At 38.8% G+C, this 12314-nt stretch overlaps 1 pseudogene across 1 annotated transcript; it reads left to right on the top strand.

Annotated features, from left to right (window-relative positions):
* Window positions 1–3966: 3966 nt before the first annotated feature.
* Window positions 3967–4544, top strand: LOC308532958 (phospholipid scramblase 3-like; annotated as a pseudogene). The gene has a single exon. The product of its transcript is annotated as a phospholipid scramblase 3-like (transcript).
* Window positions 4545–12314: the final 7770 nt, after the last annotated feature.

Below are 12314 nucleotides of genomic sequence, written 5' to 3'. Positions count from 1 at the left end.
CTCTAAAAATCAATGGAAAAATATCCTCAGGTGAGGATAAAAAAAAATATAAAGAAATTATTATTATATGAAAGAAACATCTTGAAAATGCCTAAAGAAAGTTGTCATTTTTTCATGGTGAAGGGACTGGAGTCCGTGTTGATGAAAATACCTTGCTGGCTGTGGTGACTGGCAGTGGCTGCAGCAGCGGGGTGATGGGGCTGGTGCCTTCCCCTGATCAGCCCGGTCACCTCCCACAAAGGGAGGCCAGACTGTGGCTTAGGCCCACTCCCCAAGAGGAGCAGGGAGCGGGCCTAAGCCATCACTAAGACTGGGCTGAGGTACGACCCCCCCCCCTGCATGAATTTCATGCACAGGGCCCCTAGTATGTATGTATGTGTATATATATATATATATTCTTAATTCATCAAAATATATTAGGCTGAAATTAAATAAGGTAAGTATTGTGATCCCTAACATGATATAATGAGAAGTTGTCTTTAACCATTTCTGACATTACATTAGTTTCTACAATACTATTATAAGGCTATGGAAAATGTTTCTAGAATCCAAGTTTACATGCAAAATGTTGTATAAGCCAGATCTTTATTAATAGGCTGAATTTGACTATGCTCATTACATTCTCTATAAAGGTTGATGCAATATTGTTCTTTGTCTCCAATAAACTTATTGTAGGAGAAGGGGGCAAAATAACTGACCACTGCAAAACTCCATGGCAGACCTCTGATAAGGGAAGCACTGCGGGGAGCACCTGAGAGGGACCCTTGACCAAGGTTAGTTAGGAATTGAGGTCAGAACTGGTTCCTAAGAATTGCAATTCCTGAGCCCAATCTAAAAAGACAATCAGCATTTAGGTAGAAACTAGTAAGTTGATCTTTATAGACAGGACACATGGAATGAAATTGAGGCAGGACAAGCAATGCTTAATGGGGAAAATTATAAGTGTTCAGTGTGCTTCCGGGCAGTTGTTAGAGTCGAGGCTAAAGAATCAAGTGACAGCCAAATTTAACCAAGGCAGTAACAATGTACAATTAATTTTATAGATACTTATTCATTTTATATTCATTATTAGTACAATTCCAACAGGTATTTTGTAACTGTAATATTACAAAAATCTATGTCATCGCTGAAATAAAAAATAATGATTATTTCCATTATGGGATGGCTAATTTGGATATAATTTCTTAACACTAGAAAGACTGAAATTTAGTATATACCTATATTGCCCAAAAGCAGTCAAAATGACTGCATTGTGAAAGAATAATATCGGAGCACTCTTCACTTATGTTCCTTAGCTTTTCCAATAACTCACTTCTATTCGACATTTCTTTCATGAATTTAGGGCGCAAAAGAAATAAAATAAACAACTTATTAGAACAAGTATCACTGCATAAAGATTCGAATAACAAGTACTAGTTTAGCTTATTGAGCAACTGCAACTTATCAAGTATCGACAATTTATCATGTACTTGTATGTTATCATGTGATGGTAATCGAAAAAAAAAATGAAAACTGTTATTTCAATACAGAGCCGACCTGGTAATATAAGAAATTTACTCAATTCAATAATAAGAGTCATAATTTCCCGCCCCCCGCCCCCCAAGCAGTCAAAATGACTGCTTTTGGGCAATATAGGTATAACACATATATATATATACTGGAAATGAAGGAGGGGGAGGTAACTACAATTATTAATAAACGCATTTATATGTTGTAAAAAAAAAGTCACAAAATTCTAAGACATTGTGTCCTTATATACATAATTGTTTTTCTAATTGAAATTAAAAAACAGTCAAAATGACTTCCTTGGGCAATCTAGTGTTAATGTAGACTATTGGTCAGAATTATTCAGAACCTGGAGCCCTGGCTGTGAAGTATGGGAGAAGAGGGTAAAGTAAGTTTGTTTCTTTATCTCATCTAGAGGATTCCAGTAAAGGAGTGACCTTGAAGGATGATGTCCGCTGCTTTGTAAGGTGAAGATGGAAGTACAATTTACTTAAACTGTATGAATCCTGTAGTGAAAAAAGGGACATATGTAATACTTCAAAGTTTCCCCAGCTGCTGATTTGACTTCTGAAATGTAGTAAGATTGGCACGTATTAATCTGCTACTCGTGCATTAAGATAGTATTCTTCAAAGCATAGCTAATATCTATATAATAAAAAGCCACTGGTTGTAACCCCGTAATGACCAAAGACCAGTCACTAGGAGGTGCATTGATGAGTCCCACGGTGCTGGCGGGACTTGATGCTGGGTCCCGCGGCAAGCCAGGTCTGGGTCTAGTGTGATTTTACGCACTGGGCCTCTAGTATTTATATAACAATGGACTTGAGTATGCTTGTTTTTAATTTTACACTTTTTAGGAGAAAGCTGGTTGAAAATAGACTAACTTCTTCTCTTTACCTTTCTAACCAAGTTCAGTTTTCTTACATAATGGCACTGAACAAAAATTTTAGAATGACTAGGTACTATAGCAAAACTTCAGATTTTTGTTTACCTAATGCTTACATAAACATTGTATAATTTCAAAGGAATGTAACCATTGGTGTTATAGTACTAGTCATTATTATACTTTAGCATTTATAAACTTTATGCCTACTATGGTCCAGAGATTGTTCTAGTACTGTTGAAGTGGTGAACAGTCTCAGCTATTCTAGGTTATATTCTAGGGGCATTTATCCCAAATGTGTAGAGCTTTATATATTCTCACTAAAAGAGCTTTGCAAAAATATTAAACAATGATATTATTGTGACTAATCTTGTGAAGTTAAATAAATGTTTATAGAATCATGAATACTCAGATCTAATCCAGCCTCTTTCAAAGAGCAAGAATAGCTGGGAGTCAGATTGTCTGTTCATATGCTCTATGGAAATTTCTATGCTAAATAACACCTCAGAAAGAATGTATCAAACAATCTTCTTAGATCTGAAATGTGCAATAATTGTAAATAGCCAATATGTTAACACTTACTTTTTGTTGTTGTTGTTAATCCTCACCCAAGGATATTTTTTTCATTGATTTTTTTTTTAAAGAGAGTGGAAGGGAGGGGAGAGAAAAAAATATCCTAATATATAAAAACCTAGGGTCTGTAACATCCAAAATGACTGAAGGTTCGACCAAATGCCAGGCTAGGGAGCTGAGGGAGTAGGAGCTGAGGGAGTAGGAGCTGATCAATCAGTGGCAGCTGTGACTGGCGAGCAGCTGAAAGGCAGAGTTCTTGGTCCCGCCTCCTGGTCTTCAGCCTCCAATCAATCGGTGGCAGAGGCGGGGCAGAACTGGGGACTGGATCCCTTAGTAGGCCTGCAGGTGCAAACTCAAGAGGACAGGCCAGGCACCAATGGACCAGTATTGCCAGCATGATCCCACAGCGCTGCCAGCCTCCTGGAACTTGGCCTCAGGTACTGCGGCCGCTTCCCCTCCCTAGACGCTCCACAAGGTCACTCAAGCCTGTCCCGCTCCAGACAAAGTGTGATCACTGTGCAGGAAGAAATGTAGTAAAAGAATAAAAACCGATGACCAAGGGTCTGTCTCCATGAGCTCACGGGAACCTCTGAGCACTGGGCACCCCGACTATTTTAGGGGCTTCAAGTGAGTGGGGGACGCAGAGAGGTCAGGAAACCTCCCTGGAGGTCGGGCTATTGGTCTGATTGCGGATCCATCTGTCCTGACGTCTGCCAACAGCCGCCTCCACGGAGAATGGAAGAACAAAGGGAGGGGGCCGTTCTGCAAACCCCAGAGGGAATCCACGGTCCCAGGTACTGTGCCCCGCCCGCTGACACTTCCAGTTGTTCCCTGAGTCAGAGGCACCACCCGAGAGACCCTAGGCGCCTGGTGCAGCCGCCTCTCCGCGTTTGCCTGTTCGTCTTCGTGTCTGTCTGTGTCTGCCAGGCTGCCCCTAGCTTGCCTCCGCTTCTAGAACTAAGCTTCTGGTATAGCGACAACCCGCGAACCCTCACCCCTTTCCCATGGCAGGATCCTTGCCCCTCGCAGGCTATACCCCTTTGCCCCCTCCTCCCTGCCCTGTGACCACTGAGTGCCCAGAGCAGGTGCAGCATCCGGGGCCTGGACCTGCGCCAGTGCCCGCCCATGTGCCTGCCCCTGCACCCGCTTCGCTCTCTTCCCTCGCCCAGCCCCAGTGCCCTGAGGCCTGCTGCCGGGCCTGCTGCCCCCCTCTTGCCACTGCCTGGGGTACTTCTGGCCTCGCATTCTTGGTGCTGATTGACCAAATCCTGATTCACCAGAGGGCTGTGCGAGTGGAAACACGCCTAGGCTGGGAGACAAGGAACCGGTATGAACTGCCCTCAGGGGCTGGACAGCCCCTGGGTCAGGCGGCTGAAGAGAGCAACTGCTGTGTATGTCTGTGCTGCAGGGCCACCGGCCTCTTTGCATCCGTCTGGTGGACTCCGGGGACCGAGAGATGGAAGTACAGTCACCACCAGGCACCGCCATTGGCCATGTCTTGCAGACCGGGCATCCCTTCCTCCCCAAGTTCTCCATTCAAGATGCCGATTGCCATACGATCCTGTGAGTGGTGGAGCCCTGCTGGACATATATATATATATATATATATATATATATATATATATATATATTGAGAGAGAGAGAGAGAGAGAGAGAGAGAGAGAGAGAGAGAGAGAATCGATGTGAGAGAGACAGATGATTGGTTATCTCTTGCTTGCTCCCCAACCTAGCCCAGGGATGAAACCTGAAATCCAGGTATGTGCCCTTTACTGGGAATCAAACCCAAGACCCTTTAATGCTCCAGCCAAAGCTCTAAACATTGGGACAAACCGGTCAGGGCTACAAGTTAATTCTTTTAATAATAGAAGCAATCTCAGGAAAAAAACACACTCCACAGAGACATTTATTTCACAAATGTATTATTTATTAGGATATGAAATCACATGAACTTTTTATATGTTATTTGAGTGTGGCTCCAGGAAAGGATCCGGCAACTGATTGATGAAAATATATTTGGAACACTATTTACCCGTGTCTGAAAGCCCCAACCACTTCATAATTCTACTTACTGCAATATCATCATTGTTATCTAAATTTGACCTAAAATGATAGAATCACTTTTTAATTTGTTTGTTTACTTTGATTGTTACCGAAAAGATAGCGTTTACTAGTATATTTTACATGACTTTATTTCTTTAAAAGAATGCTGAATTTTTTACCTTTACCATCAGTTATTCTGTCAGTGTCCCAATATTAACATGCAAACATGAAACAAACATTTCAAGGAACTTTAATGCTTTCACCACAGGAAGGCCATATGGGAACAAAACGATTGTTACAATGGAACACAGTGACCTGACCAGGTGGCCAATTAACAGAGAATATTTATTAAACAATACATTTTAACAGTTTCATAAAACCCAAGCCGATATCGGAACAGAGCCATATTCACGGATTCCTGGGATTAGATTTAGATACTTTAGACAATTTTATCCCTGCCTACTCAGAAATGTAATTAAATATTGTTGACATTTATTTTATTCCATAGTTACTTTGGGCTTTTTGCCTGCCTTACTTTAAAAAATATAAATTGTTTGACTCAGGTTGGGCTATAATGACAGGGTTTGGAGACAAAATTGCTTCTGGTGTAAAGTAGATGTTCTCCTATTTCACTAATAATAAAATAAAACACATGGATAGCTAGAAGGCCAAGTCCATTAAAAACAGGAATGGATGGGGTATAATGTGGTCATGAGTGTAATTAGGATAGAGGGCTGTACAAGAAGTGTAATAATTTTCTAAGCTTATTTGCATTCAGTAGTAAGACTGAGTACTCATGATATACAGCACAATAACAATTTTTAAAATACTAAGAAAATAAAATATTTTATTAATTTAAGTGAGCTTTCAACTCACTTAAGGAGGCTAACAATAAATTAATTAAAATTTACTTTGATAATGGATAGGCACAGCTTTAACACATGTATAGGAATGGCAAATAACCCAGTCTAGACTATTGGGAAGATATCAAGGAATGATGCTGAGATGTACTGCTTGCATGGAATGTTAAAGGACAAGAATTAGGTCTTTAAAGTAGTGTCAGAATAGCATTCTAGGAAACAGTAGCAGAACAGTCAAATTTGCACAGGCATGAAGAAGCCTGGCTTTTTGGGGTGGGAACTTATTTTGCAGTAATTTGTCTGTAGATGAGGCTGAACAGATAATTGGAAGCAAATCAGCAAGTCAATCAAGTCATTCCTTTTATTATAATTACTAGGGGCCCAGTGCACGAATTCGTGCAACTTGAAAGGAACTGTGGGCCTCGAGGTTGCAGTGGACACAGGGGGGGAACTTGGCCCATCCCCTGTGCCCCACCCAGCCCCTCACGCCACGGCCCCTGGTCCCCTGTCTGCCGACAGCCCCACTCCCACTGCTCCCACGCACTGACAGCATTGGTCCCACTTGCACCCTCTAATGGCGTGGAGCAATTGGGTCAGCACCACCAGCAGGTGCAAGCCATGGCTGCTGCTCCAATCGCACCTCAGGAACAGGGGGAGGTGGAGAATCCGTGAAGGGCGATCAGAGCCAGCAGCTGCTGCTTGCACCTGCTGATGGTGGCGCCGAGAGATCAGGGCTGGCACCAGCAGCAGGTGCAAGTGGCAGCTCCAGCACCGGCAGTGGTACGAGCAGGGCCTACGCCAGCAGTAGATGCTAGCGCCAGGCGGGACCTTGGCACACAGGAGCAAAGAATTTTCAGTAACCACCAGAGGCTCGCCCAAATGACAACAACCAGCGCCCTGACTTGGTCTGGTGCCCCCACTCACCTGCTCCACCATCCTGCCTTGGCGATGCCCACCATGTTCCGCGCATGCCCCCTGGTGGTCAGCACATGTCATAGTGACCAGTTGTTTGGTTGTTCTGCCATTTGGTCTATTTGCATATTAGGGTTTTACATATATAGATTTTTTTAATCCTCACACGAAGACATGTGTACTTATGAGAGAGAGAGAGAGGAGAGAGAGAGAGAGAGAGAGAGAGAGAGAGAGAGAGAGAGAGAGAAACATCAATGTAAGAGAGAAATATCAACTGATTTTCTCTGAGTATGTGCCCTGAGTAGGAATCAAATTCACAACCTTTTGGTGTATGAGACAACACTCCAACCTAAAAAGCCACACCTGCCAGGGCAACTAATTCATCACTTGCAACATTATGGATTTTATACCAATACCCAACTATTTTTTAAAATTGATTTCAGAGAGGAAGAGAGTAGGAGAGAGAGAGATGGAAACATCAATAATGAGGGAGAATGATTGATTGGCTGCCCACTGGGAATGGAGCCCACAATCCTGGCATGTGCCCCAACTGGGAATTGAACCTTGGCTTCCTGGTTCATAGGTCAATGCTCAACCACTGAACCCCACTGGCCTCTCCCAACTTTTTTTTTAATGATATTTTCATGAAGTAATATTTGGAACTATTTACCTCATTTGTATGAATCTCACTTTGACTTGTGATGAAAGATAGTGTCTTAATTCAAAGTAGTGTATTCAAAATGAGTTAACAATAAGATGTAAAATGTTTGGAAAATTATTAGAAAAAAGGAAAATGCATCAACTAACATGGGCAAGGATATTCTGCTTCTTTTCACTAATGAAACATGCATGGCATATTTATTACAGATTAAGTACAGCTGCCAAGAGCACTGTTTTTGTTCAGTGTCAAACAAACTTGATGTGTAAATAACAGGGTTATTCCATTTGTCATGTACTGATGTTTTTTCAGGCTTGGAATTATTCTCTTGAAAAGCCTCAGTAAGTTAGTAATTTTATTATGTATTTAATTCTTTATATGTTTCTGAGATTCATTTTCTCTTCTTTTCATATTAAGAAGAGAAAATAATAAGCCCTGATCCTTTTCAATAATTGCAACCTTCTCAATTCACTACAGTTTTAAAGCTAGCAAATCAAAGATACTTTCAGGAATAAAAAGAGAAAAAGTAAACTATTTCCAAATTTTCTGGGAAAAAATTTCATTTAATTTGAGAATCTTAGGAGTGATTAATATTGTACCTTCAATGTTTTATTATTTAACTTTTAAAATTCAAAATAAAAATATACAAAAGTAAAATAACCTAGTTATCTGATATAGTAAATGTCCATGGAATTTTGAAGTGCACGAACCAGGACATATTAGACACTCTTACTTTTGTGGCTGTGTTGAGATGTAGAATAATGGGTGGTGATGATTTGTTGTAATGACAGAGAAGTTAAGACTCTGACATGATCCAGGGCCAATACAGTTCTGTTTTCTTAGTTTATTATGTTTCAATGAAGAAAACAAACCCCTTTTGCTATTTTATTCTTTAATGTGATTGACCTGCCCTAGTTTTATTCAGAACAGCTGTTTTATGACAGTGTCCTTGGTTCTTAGCTATATCATGGAACAAAATAGACAAAACTCCTTGATTTTGTGAGATGTAAATACTAGTGATGAAACATAAATAAAAATAATTATTAATGCGTAAATTTTGTAAAATATTAAAAAACCAGTGTGTGCCCTGGCCGGTTTGGCTCAGCAGATAGAGCGTCGGCCTGCAGACTGAAGGGTCCCTGGTTAGATTCTGGTCAAGGGTACATATCTAGGTTGTGGGCTCAATCCCCAGTAGGGGGTGTGCAGAAGGCAGCTGATCAATGATTCTCTCTCATCATTGATGTTTCTCTCTCTCTCTCCCTCTCCCTTCCTCTCTGAAATCAATATATATTTTTTTATATATATATTTTAAAAAACAACAACAACAATGTGCTATGGGAAACAGAACAGGCTAGAAGAATTAGGGGTATTGAGAAGATAGGGTTTGATTGGAGGCCAATATTTGTAGCAAAGTGTACAGTGAACATTTATTTTGTTGATTTAAGACAGGGTTGGGGAACCTTTTTTCTGCCAAGGGCCATTTGGATTTTCATAACATAATTTGAAGGCCATACAAAATTATCAACTTAAAAATTAGCCTGCTATATTTGGTCAAACATTTAATTAACTCACCCTTAATGGCTTGGCAGGGCCAGCCCAAATAATTTCCAGGGCCTTATATGGCCCAGGGGCCGGACGTTCCTCACCCCTGATTTAAGACATAGTCTTAGTCATAAATCAAGGTTGTCAGATGTCTATAAAGTAAAAATGAATCTATAATCTTGGAAATAATTTCCTCTTAAACAGAGTGGGTTTCATAATGACTCTCTTAAAGATTATTTTCCTCTTTGGCATTTATAAGTTTTAAAATTAGGTTTCAAATGTCCATTATGTTTTGAGAATTACCTCTAATTTTTAGGAGAAAAATTAAGTACATTTGATGGAGTGAGTATTATGGAGAAAGTGAAGTGTTTTAGTAAACTTCCAAAGCTATGCAACGTCCTCAGAGGTTGTCTGAATCAAGGCAATGCCAATTATATCATTCTTTTAATATGTTTGTTTGTTTTTTGTTTTGTATTCTTAGCTGAATTTCCTTTTAATGATTCATGATGTAAATGAGGCTCTTGTTCCAAGATTTCTACTAATTACAGTTTTCAGGTTTAACTTGAAATAAATGTTAAAATGCACTTCACAAAGATTAATTTATTTTTAATGAGACTTGGAGAAATGCTAATGGCTTTTAATCCTTGAACTAAATGAAGGTTTAGGCCAGCAAATTGAATAAAGTAGGCAAAAATTCACTTTCAGATCTGAGCTATTTATTTTGGATTATTGCTTTGATTAAATATGTTTCTATATTACCATTTATTTTATGCTACTTTATGTAGTATTAACATAATTTATATTATGTATTTCAATGCATAATTCAAATATAACTGATAACAAAATAAACTGTAAAAAGTGAATTATAAAATGAAGCACAGAAATTTGTTTATTTTTCTTTTATACTTAGGAACTATAGGAGTCGAGAATGAGCCAGATGGATATGTGTGAGTGGAGGAGGAGAGTAGAAGGTGTTTTAGGTACATGTGGCATCTCTGCAAATGTACTGAGAAAAATAACATGGGGCTTTCCTTCCATATCAGTAATTTACTATGCCTCACACATAGAATCAAAAGGAGAAGTTGAAAGTACATAGAAACTCAATAATGATTGTTATGAGATATATATATATATATATATATATATATATATATATATATACCCATATATATATATAACTTTAAAGACTACTTTTGAGAGGTACAAATTAATATATCCATAACTGTCATAATATTTGAAAATTGCCTTTTATAATAATATTCTATGCTCATTTTATTATTTTTAAAGTGTTTTATCCTGAATTATATTTTGTTTCTTTCCTTTATAAGTATGTGTTTAGTATATATTTTTCATCTTTTTTAAAATATATTTTTATTGATTTCAGAGAGAGGAAGGGAGAGAGAGAGGGATGGAAACATCAGTGATGAGAGAGAAACATCACCCCCTGCACACCCCCTCCTGGGAACCCAGTTGAAAACTGGGCATGTGTCCTGACAGGGACTTTAACTATTGACCTTTTGGTGCATGGGATGACTCTCAATCAACTGAGCCACACTGGCTATGGCTGGAGAGAATACATCTTGATTTAGAGCTGACAATCTTCCTCTATATGGGGGCCTGGGAATGGGATAAGGAGAGCAGCTAGTCTTTAATTTCTCTGATTAATGTCTCCCTTCCCCACATAAATGTCCTTGTGATTAGTTACCCATGGCCCCAGAGCCCTCACCCAGATTATATATACCAAGTTCAGCTCCAAGCTTAGTGCCTCTCCAGGATCCTGCCAATAGAAAATGCTATGCACATTTCCACCTCCTCCATCGCTGCTTACTACTCAGGGCTCTCTCATTGTACAGCTTCTTCTGCTTTGGTTTACCCAACAATATGATCCCATATGTTTTCTTAATTGTATCACAGCCTTTTGTCCTTGAATGGGTCCTCTTTTATTCCATGTGCTATTATGAATTTTTTTTTTGGGGGGGGAGCAGATCTTTACTATTCATACAGTGAGATTTGTGGCGAAAAAGGGATAGAAACAGATTACTATCTCCCCTTTTGAAACATAATTTTTCAAATTAATGCTTTTAAAAAATAAATGATTTATTGTTTCATCTCAGTTGATAAAAATGAAAAAATAAGACCTGAATCCTATTCTACACCTAATCATCATTGCTTCCAAAATATCATTTCAATATATTTCTTTAATTCAATAAAATGCTAAAAAGGGGCAGTTTGGAAAAACGTGTTTCAAAATAATTTGTCATTTAGATAAATACTAACTGCATTGTCATTCTCCTTTCATTGATGTTTTTCTTTTAATCCTCATCCTGCGACATGCTTAGAGAGAGAGGGGAAAATTCAGGGAAATGAGAGAGAGAGAGAGAGAGAGAGAGAGAGAGAGAGAGAGAGAGAGAGAGAGAGAAATTGGTTGCCTTCTGTATGTGCCCTGATAGGGGACCAAACCTGCAATCCGGCTATGTGCCCTCGCCCAGAATGGACCTGGCAACGTTTTGGTATTGAGCCACTCCTGTTAGGCTCCTCTATTAATCTTTAATCATTCTTACTCTTTTTGTCTTTATAACTTAGCAAAATGAAAACCTAAACACTTCTGTACCAAATTGTTTTCTAAAACCAAAACCAAATGGAATGTGGTAAATTGTTATTTATCATTGTAAATTTACAGGAGTTAAAATACATTCCAGTATTAATACACTTTAATTGGCATTTGTCTCTAATGAGAAAAACATTATGAGTTAAGAAAGAAATGCCAGATCCTCATTATCCTGAATGCCAGTTTAAATCACAGAAACATAAAGAGAGAAAGCAAAGCATTCTACTATATATCTTCATGAACTATGTTGAACTGCATAACTGGTGATTTTCTCGAGTAGAAGAAAATAATTTCTCATTTCCTTTTAGAGAGCAGAGAAGGTTTTCTTTCCCTTCAATAGTCTTAGCATAGTTCTTTACCATGCAGTACTTAAAAGGTGAATGTAGTAGTCATTTTAAAAAAATTTCCCTCATTTGTTTAATTTGCTTCCTTAGAACCTAAATTTGGTAGCACTCAAATCTACTGTGGTTTACTAGCTTTTACAGAGATTTAAATTACCCAAGGGGGTGCCAAAATAAGCATCAATATAAAAAGGTATTCACATACATATCTCAAAAACAGATTCCAATTGCATTCATCACACTGGAGTCCATTTACATAAAAATTACCTTAAGTAAAATACATTTACAATGGTGCTACTACAAATACTTTTTCTTACTCTCAACTATTTTTAAAAAGAAAAATTGGTAAGAGAGTGCTAGCATATATGACAACTTTCAATACAAGAGTAAA

Source organism: Myotis nattereri (genome assembly GCF_964212035.1).
Source record: "Myotis nattereri genome assembly, chromosome: 1".
NCBI classification, from domain to species: Eukaryota; Metazoa; Chordata; class Mammalia; order Chiroptera; family Vespertilionidae; genus Myotis; species Myotis nattereri.
The sequence above is the reverse complement of the archived record's forward strand: the minus strand, read 5'-3'. Positions and strand labels throughout refer to the sequence as shown.